The sequence below is a fragment of the Emys orbicularis genome, chromosome 5, assembly GCF_028017835.1.
Source record: "Emys orbicularis isolate rEmyOrb1 chromosome 5, rEmyOrb1.hap1, whole genome shotgun sequence".
NCBI classification, from domain to species: domain Eukaryota; kingdom Metazoa; phylum Chordata; order Testudines; family Emydidae; genus Emys; species Emys orbicularis.
This window is the reverse complement of record NC_088687.1, coordinates 45,927,224-45,936,508: the sequence shown is the minus strand read 5'-3', so window position 1 is coordinate 45,936,508 and position 9,285 is coordinate 45,927,224.

Here is a 9,285-nt window from a genome sequence, read left to right as displayed (position 1 = left end):
ATTTCACAACTTCAAGAAAGATTACTGTACATAGTCAAATTATGGAAAGACCTTTCATGGTTCAGTAAATGGAAATAATTTGTATTTGAAATCTAGTCAGAAAAATATGTAAGCAGGAAGATAAGTGGATTGAACACTGTAGGGGAAAAAAATCAGCAGACAATTTTGATAAAGGAAGGGGGGGAAAGAACTTAAGATATACTGGCTGGAAAATAAACTCCCTTCCATAAAAGGAAAAAAGAACAAAAAACCTTGCTTCAATCCGACTAGTTTAGGGTCAGTGTACAGGAGCTTTCTCATGATTTGTAGGCACTTTTCTTTAACCTGTGTGTGAGTCCGATTGTGACTTTGATTGTGTTTCCTGTTCAGGGGAGTTAGGACCCTTTTTGAACCCCTACATGGGCTACCCACAGTATGCACGAAAACAGGTGAGGCTAGGTGCCTGCTTACTCCAATACCAGAGTAGGAGAATGGAGACTGGGGCAGGAGAGGATGGGGAATGAGTGGAGCTTTGACTGCACACACTGTCCTACCCTAACCCCTAATGCCTAACCCCTAAGCAGCCTGTCACCTAGAGCTATGCACCTCGGGTCCCCATACAATGCATGGGGAGAATTTGGCACCTAAGGGTATGTCTACACTGCAAAATTACTCCGATTTTACAGAAGTTGATTTTTGGGAACAGATTGTATAAAGTAGAGTGCATGCGTCCACACTAAGCACCTTAATTCGGCGGTGTGTGTCCATAGAACCTTGGCAAGCGTCGACTTTCGGAGTGGTGCACTGTGCTAGCTATCCCACAGTTCCCGCAGTCCCCGCTGCCCATTGGAATTCTGGGTTGAGCTCCCAATGCCTGATGGGGCCAAAAATTTGTCGCGGGTGGTTATGGATAAATGTCATCAGTCAACCCCCCCTCCGTGAAAGCAACGGCAGACAATCATTTCACGCCCTTTTCCCCGGATTGCCCGAGCAGACGCCATAGCACGGCAAGCATGGAGCCTGTTCAGCCTTTTTTCACTGTCACCGTATGTCTACTGGATGCTGCTGACAGACGCGGTACTACAGTGCTACACAGCAGCAGCTGCAGCTCCTTGCCTTTGCAAGTTAGCAAAGATGGTTACCAGTCATACTGTACCGTCTGCTGCTTTGCAAGTCGGCAAAGACGGTTACCAGTCATACTGTACCGTCTGCTGCTGTCATGGGTGCTCCTGGCCGGCCTCCGTGAGGTTGGTTGGGGGCGCCTAGACAAAAATGGGAATGACTCCCCAGGTCATTCTCTTCTTTAAGTTTTGTCTAATGGAGATTCAGTGCTGCCTAGAATATCAGGCAAGCCTACTAAAGAACCACAGATGCAAGCGGCCACTCCGGGTCAGAGCCCCAGACATCCCGCAGAAATGATGAGCTGCATGCCATTCTAGGGGGTGCCCGTACAACAACCCCACCCATTGCTTCCCTCCTCCCCCACCCCTCCTGGGCTACTTTGGCAGTTATCCCCCCATTTGTGTGTTGAAGTAATAAAGAATGCATGAATTTGAAACAACACTGACTTTATTGCCTCTGCAAGCAGAGATCAAAGGGGGGAGGGGAGGGCGGTTGGCTTACAGGGAAGTAGAGTGAACCACCATTCTGCACTTGCTCAGCCTATAGTCTGTCCATCATGGCCTTGGAGATTTTTTCAAATGTTTTGGCATTCTGTCTTTTGGAACGGAGTTCTGATAGCACGGATTTGTCTCCCCATACAGCAATCAGATCCAGTACCTCCCGTACGGTCCATGCTGGAGCTCTTTTTCGATTCTGGGACTGCATGGTCACCTGTGCTGATGAGCTCTGCATGGTTACCTGTGCTGATCAGCTCTCCACGCTGGGCAAACAGGAAATGAAATTCAAAAGTTTGCGGGGCGTTTCCTGTCTACCTGGCCAGTGCATTCGAGTTCAGATTGCTGTCCAGAGCGGTCACAATGGTACACTGTGGGATAGCTCCCGGAGGCCAATACTGTCAAATTGCGTTCACACTAACCCTAACTCAAACCGGCAATGTCGATTTCAGCGCTACTCCCCTCGTCGGGGAGGAGTACAGAAATCGATTTTAAGAGCCCTTAATGTTGACAAAAATGGCTTCGTTGTGTGGACGGGTGCAGGGTTAATTTGATTTAATGCTGCTAAATTCGACCTAAACTCGTAGTGTAAACCAGGCCTTAGAAAGGGATCCTCAGAAGACACAGGCTGAGTGGGGAGCCACCTAAGCTATCTAGGAGTGAAATACAGAGGAGTGGGTTGGGACAGGTGAGGTGCTTAAATGCCTAAGGGGCTGATCTGGTGCACTTGCTGATAGGCCAGAGATAGGCTCCTCCCTCAGCTTGGGATCTTCAGCCATGAACCCTCCTCTAGAATTAGGCACCAAAACCAGTAGCTGAAACCATCTCTCTCGGCCTCCTGAAGTATTTTGTCTTGAAAATGTCAAAATTAAACTTAACATTTGCTTCAGAATTTTATCTCTTAGTTTTCTTTTATTTTTTAACCACAACAATTTGGCAAAATTGACATGAATTTGTGAAATGTTTCGATATTGCTAAATCTGCATTTTTCACTGAAAAAAAAATTCTATGCAAAATTTTTTACTCAGTTCTACTTTACAGTACTTAAAAATTCTTGGCCTCATTCTGGCTCAGATTATTCTCTCCTACTGAAATCAACAATAAAACAAATATATTACTCTCTCTATATATATCTCTCTCATCATGTTAAAAGATTAGGCACTGGAATGACATAATCACTGATTCCATCTGTCTGGAAGTTTTGCATATAAACATGTCATGTTTCTGCATTGTTTCACAGGACATGGCTTTTATAGGAACCCTTTGGTTAATTCAGTCCTATTAATACTCCCACTCTCATTACTTTCCATCATATAAAACATGACTGTTCATTTGCTGGTATTGTATACCTGGGCTGGTTCCCTCATGCTCAATGATGCACAACTCCTTCCTGCCATGACCTTCCTTTAACCTATTCTTCTTGGATAACCACTGACTCTGGAGCATCCAAAACAATCAAAACTTTTCAGAACAGCAACAAAGGGAAACTTAATTTTAACAATTTTTTTTATTTATGCTGGCAAATTGGCAACTTGTCATGGTCCAACTCACAGAAGGAGTTTGAATGGGAGATAAGCCTCATAAATTGCATTTGATACTTCATTTACCAATCATGCTTCAAGCTGGGTTTTATAAAATGCATATAATTTAAAAATTGCTACTCTTTTGTTGCTGTTATTTGAATGTGATAATTTCTCAAATTGTAACAAATGTGTTCAAAATTCCCCAGCAGCTGGGGGAAAATGGACACCAAAAAAATGAATTTATGAAATCAGATTGCATGGCAATTTCCAAAGAGAATGTGATGAGTCTTTACAGTCCAAAAAAAACTGAAGGAAAAAGATAAAGTCTAATACACCTCTACCCCGATATAACGCAACCCAATATAACACAAATTTGGATATAATGCGGTAAAGCAGTGCTCTGAGGGGGTGGGGCTGCGCACTCCGGCGGATCAAAGCAAGTTCAATATAACGCGGTTTCACCTATAACGTGATAAGATTTTTTGGCTCCAGAGGACAGCGTTATATCGGGGTAGAGGTGTATTACACTCTGAAAGAAAAATAAAACCCTCACAAACAATGGCTATGCTTTAACTATATCTTCTTAAAAATATTAATACAACAAACTTTTAAAGGATAACAAATATATTTCAGGAAAAAAATAGAGATCATGCTTGATTAGGAGAATCTACCATATGCATTAAATGCAAGAGTCTGATCAGTATGAAAAAAAATTGTGATCAATACCTCAGCAAACTATCATCATGTTTCTATCCTCCCTTTTTGAAGCAAGCCAAACAAGAAGTTAGCAAACCCGTCTCCTAACTCCATCTGTCAATTGCCAGTACCCTGGACTCCTCTGAAACAGGTTTCAGGTAAGAAACAGCAGGTTCTGGTGAGTGAGCTTTTCCTCTCATAGGTAAAGGGGAACAATATGAGTAGACCTTTCTGTGGCTTTTGATACTACTGATCACTATCCGGATGTCCCACCTTCATCATCTTCAGGAATTAATGGAAAAACTCTGAAATAGCTCACATTATTCCTCTCATCCAGACATAGTCATTATCAGCAAAGTCCTTGCCCACAGAGTCCTACAATGCTGCTGCTTTTCTCCTACATAATTTGATATCTATATGAAGTTGTGGAGAGAGCTGGTGAAACAACATGAGTAGAAAAACCAGCAGTATGCAGGTGACACCCAGTTCTGAATCCCTTTATGATAAATGTAAATTGTACCATCTCAAAGCCTTGCCAAAATGAGCATCTGAATGAAGCGAGGCAGAGATAGCTGAACCCCAAGCAAAACTGAGATGATGTTAATGAGAAGAAGAAATCACTTTCTTTCCTCTGCAACATCCCTTCTCCATCCCCCCACACTTACAAGCTCATCTGCTTTCAGACTGTAGTCTTGGGGAACTTTTGATTCCTATTACCCAAAATAACCATGCCACAAAAACTGCCCACTTCTATCTTGTGAATGAACTGAATATTGCACCACATCCAGTTAGCCAAAGACCTGGTCATGGCTCTCCACACATTTTGTGCTCTTCTGTTTTGATTACAGTGGTCTACAATTTTTGAGAAGTCGTCTGCTTCAGAGATAAAATGTGCTATTTATTATGTATTTTGATGTGCTGAATTCCAATATGACAATTAAAACAACTGTTTGGCTACTGTTTCTAAGATATTTAAGTTTTTACATTTTATGTCTATGTATATTGTGTAGATAGTAGAGTTTTAATCATAAATTGTAAACCTAGGTCTTTTCATGTGTTTATGGTTGCTTTACATGATAATATTTCACCTGTCCTGTTTATGTAACACTTTAAAAATCAGCAAAAGGGTTATATAAATAAAATTTATTATGAAACAAAAGGCAAAAAACTATTCTGTACATAGTTTAGTCCTATTCAGTGTCTACTCGGCGCTTCTTGGCTTGTCTCTTATATTCATTAAATGGAGCATCTCTTGTCACTGTCCAGCAATAGTCTGCAAGCATTGATGGGCTCCATTTGCCCTGATAGCATTTCTCCATTGTTGCAATGTCCTGGTGAAATTGCTCGCCGTGCTCATCGCTCACTGCTCCGCAGTTCGGTGGAAAAAAATCTAGATGAGAGTGCAAAAAATGTATCTTTAGTGACATGTTGCAACCAAGGCTTTTGTATGCCTTGAGGAGGTTTTCCACAAACAACCTGTAGTTGTCTGCCTTGTTTCCGAGAAAATTTATTGCCACTAACTGGAAGGCTTTCCATGCCGTCTTTTCCTTGCCATGCAGTGCATGGTCAAATGCATCATCTCGAAGAAGTTCACGAATCTGAGGACCAACAAAGACACCTTCCTTTATCTTAGCTTCACTTAACCTTGGAAATTTTCCACGGAGGTACTTGAAAGCTGCTTGTGTTTTGTCAATGGCCTTGACAAAGTTCTTCATCAGACCCAGCTTGATGTGTAAGGGTGGTAACAAAATCTTCCTTGATTCAACAAGTGGTGGATGCTGAACACTTTTCCTTCCAGGCTCCAATGACTGTTGGAGTGGCCAATCTTTCTTGAACGGAACATGGAAACCCTAACATCACCTGCCAGGAGATTCCACTGCTGTAGTCTGGAGCCCAACATTTCTGCCGTACTCTTGGGTAGTTCCAAATCCCTGACAAGGTCATTCAGTTCACCTTGTGTTATGAGGTGTGGTTCAGAGGAGGAGGATGGGAGAAAATGTGGGTCCTGTGACATTGATGGTTCAGGACCAGAAGTTTCATCCTCTTCCTCTTCCTCGTCTGACTCAAGTGAGAATGATTCTGGTGCATCAGGAACCGGTAGTCCTTCTCCGTGGGGTACTGGGTGTATAGCTGATGGAATGTTTGGATAATGCACAGTCCACTTTTTCTTCTTTGACACACCTTTCCCAACTGGAGGCACCATGCAGAAGTAACAATTGCTTTTATGATCTGTTGGCTCTCTCCAAATCATTGGCACTGCAAAAGGCATAGATTTCCTTTTCCTGTTCAACCACTGGCGAAGATTTGTTGCACAAGTGTTGCAGCATATGTGTGGGGCCCACCTCTTGTCCTGATATCCAATTTTGCAGCCAAAATAAAGGTGATAGGCTTTCTTAACCATAGTGGTTATACTGCGCTTTGGTTATGCAAAAGTCACTTCACCACAAACATAGCAGAAGTTATCTGCACTGTTCACACAAGTACGAGGCATCTCTGCTCACTTTGGCTAAACAGAAATGTGTCCCTTTGCAAAATCAAACACTGACAAATAAGAGAGCACGACACTGTATGATTTCTAGAGCTGATATAGGGCAATTTGTTCAGCAGAGTGATGTAAGCTTCCTTTATGATTGCATCATCCAGGACTTCTAGGAATAACATGATGCAATTCATATCATGTATGACGCAATACCAGCTTCAGATTGCATCATTCATTGTTTTGCCTAAAAAGCAAGTACTGTCCAAAGCCAGTCATAGATTTATTCATAGATCCAGTCAAAGATGTATTTTAGTCATTTCTGGTTTAAATTGACATCCCTTCCCTTTATAACTCACTTATCCTCCGCCATTCCCAGGTCAAGGGTCGTATATACTGACCCAATATCATATCTTGAAAACTAGAGCCAATCAACAATTTTAAGCATCATTTTCGTTCTCAGTGACCCAGAATTAGTAAAGTTTGACTACATTTATTTCAGAAGCATTTTGGCTGTAGAGCAGTGTTATTGCAATAGTTTATAGGTAGGAATGAAGCTACACTCTGAAAAGCTCTAGCTGGCACAAAATGCAGCAGCCCATCTGCTCAGCAAGACTGGTTGAAATGAATACATCAGCTGATGCTATGCTATCTGTGCTGGCTCCTCATTGAATGCAGACCAGTTCAAGGTTGCTGTCCTGGTGAAGTCCTTTTTGGAATTGATCCTAGCAATTTGAGGGAGTGCCTCTTAAACCATTCCCTGGTCCAGCCACACTCTACAAGCATACAGTTGTGCAGCCATTTAGGACTCCCTGTGTCAGAAGTACTTGTGAAACCTGCTCTTGAGCAACTGGAATGGTGTTTGTCATCAAATTTATATATGAATTATTACAGGACATTAATCTGTAATAATTGTTAATGACATAGTTTGATGCAATAAAGCTTCCCCCATCTAGATGTTACTTGTAATAAAGAAATATTGTTTTAAATTTAAATTTCTTTTCTATTTTTTTTTGTCTAATAGTTTGTGAGTGGTGTCACGTGTAGTTGGTACCCTTTCAACTTACCCTATTTAAGATACAGCAAACATGCATACAAATTTTAACAAACATGAGTAGGTCGGTTTAGGTCAATGAGACTACTCACACATGTGATGAGAAACATGCACATAAGAATTTGCAGGTTTAAATTTCCTTGGGTGAAACTTGAGAGGTGGCATAGTGGGTTACTATGTTATAATTTTCCTCTGTATCCTCCTGTAACTGGAGAAGAGGAAGGGCTGAAGGACAGACAAAACACCCTCATGTGCTAGCACTTGCTTTATATAAAGTGCAAACACATAATAAACCAACAAGAAGACATTTCCCAAGTTGTTTGTTCAGGCTTCATTGGAATAGGGATGCTGTTGTTTCAGAAGATATAGGTCTCAGGAGAACCCAGCTTTGGCCCATAGGAAAGCATTCACAGTAACTTCCAGGAAAAAAAAGTTCTCAGTTTCTTTTTTCTTGGCAGCAAGTATTTTGTCTGATTTTCAGAACACAGCTAGAATTTTAACTTACTTGTTTTCAGCCAACACAAAGGGCCCACAGAAGGCCTGGTCTGCTACATGTGTGTTATAGTTACAAGATGCAGAGCTGGAAAACTCCATACTTTACCCAAGTAAGCTGTACTCCCCTCATGTAACCTTAACTTCACAGGTGGTGGAGATTGCACCCACCCTCACCTTTAATATGGAGGTTGAACGTAAGGAGAACCCAATCACAATATGTGATACAGGGTTTTATCCAAGTTGGCTCTTTTCAAGGCTGCTTGAATGAAGGAGCATCAACATTTTGAAGATGTAAAATCTCTATGGTGCAGACCCACATGTTGCATTAAAAGGTGTTCAAAAGGTATGTCACTTCCATGCTGAAAAATTGCATTGTCCCGTATCAGTGGTATCATTACATGTGACAATTGCCCTTTCTTATTTGCTTGAATTCTGACCTCGTCTACACTGGCAAAAATGAAACCAGTAATTCACTTCCAGGTCAACTACTCCAGTAGCAGTGGTGATGAAAACGGAGGTGTACAGAAGGCTCTGGTGTTTGGGTTTGTTCACATAGTGTTAAAAATGTCTGAGCACACCCTCCACTATAGCTTCCCAATTGCTAGCATCAGTGAATTACAGGCCTCATTTTTTTGTCAATGTAGACACCACCTCATGACAGCTTTTATGATAGCTTTGTTCGGTGCCTTTGTAGTTGTCTGTTTGTCTCTTTTGCTCTCTCTCCATTTCTGAACATCACTGTATAAATTGTTTTAAATCTGTACACCAGTTTTATTTATTAAATTTTCCAGCTCAGAAAGCTAAGTGCTTGAAAATATTCTCATTCATCAGAACTATAATATGTCTCTGAACTGAGACTAACCCATCAAGTTTGTAAATTTCTGATAGGGTTTAGGATCCCTCTTGGCACTCTAACAGGAAAAAAAAATCCAACTTAACTAAATTATGCTTTAGAGGTAAAGCAATTTATATGCTGGATTCCATTTGAGAATCAATACCAGTACATGAACTTTTTCCTTTTATTTTCTATCTAGTTACAGTGTAATTGTTTATTATTCTTAACAGTACTAGTCAATGAAGTAGAATGGGTTTAGGAAAGCATTAACTCATCAATTCCAATTCCTGCCTTAGTATGTGTTATGCAGTAGGTAAACAAAATAGGATCATAGTCTTTTATGATTTTCTGCATTTTATGGCAATAATTTCAAATTATTACATACTCCCTTTAGGGAAAAAGTCCTATAGAATTTATTAGAAAATGATCATCTATCTACAATTAGTATGTGATGTATACATCTAAAAGAGGTTGGAAAAAGAGGTTAAAGGGGAGGATCCATCTTGAATAATAATTGGCTGAGTGATAGATAATGTATTCTTGTTTTTCTCTTTTTCATGAAAGCCCCATTGATTGTCAGGAGTGCCACACATGTCTTTCACCACTATTAC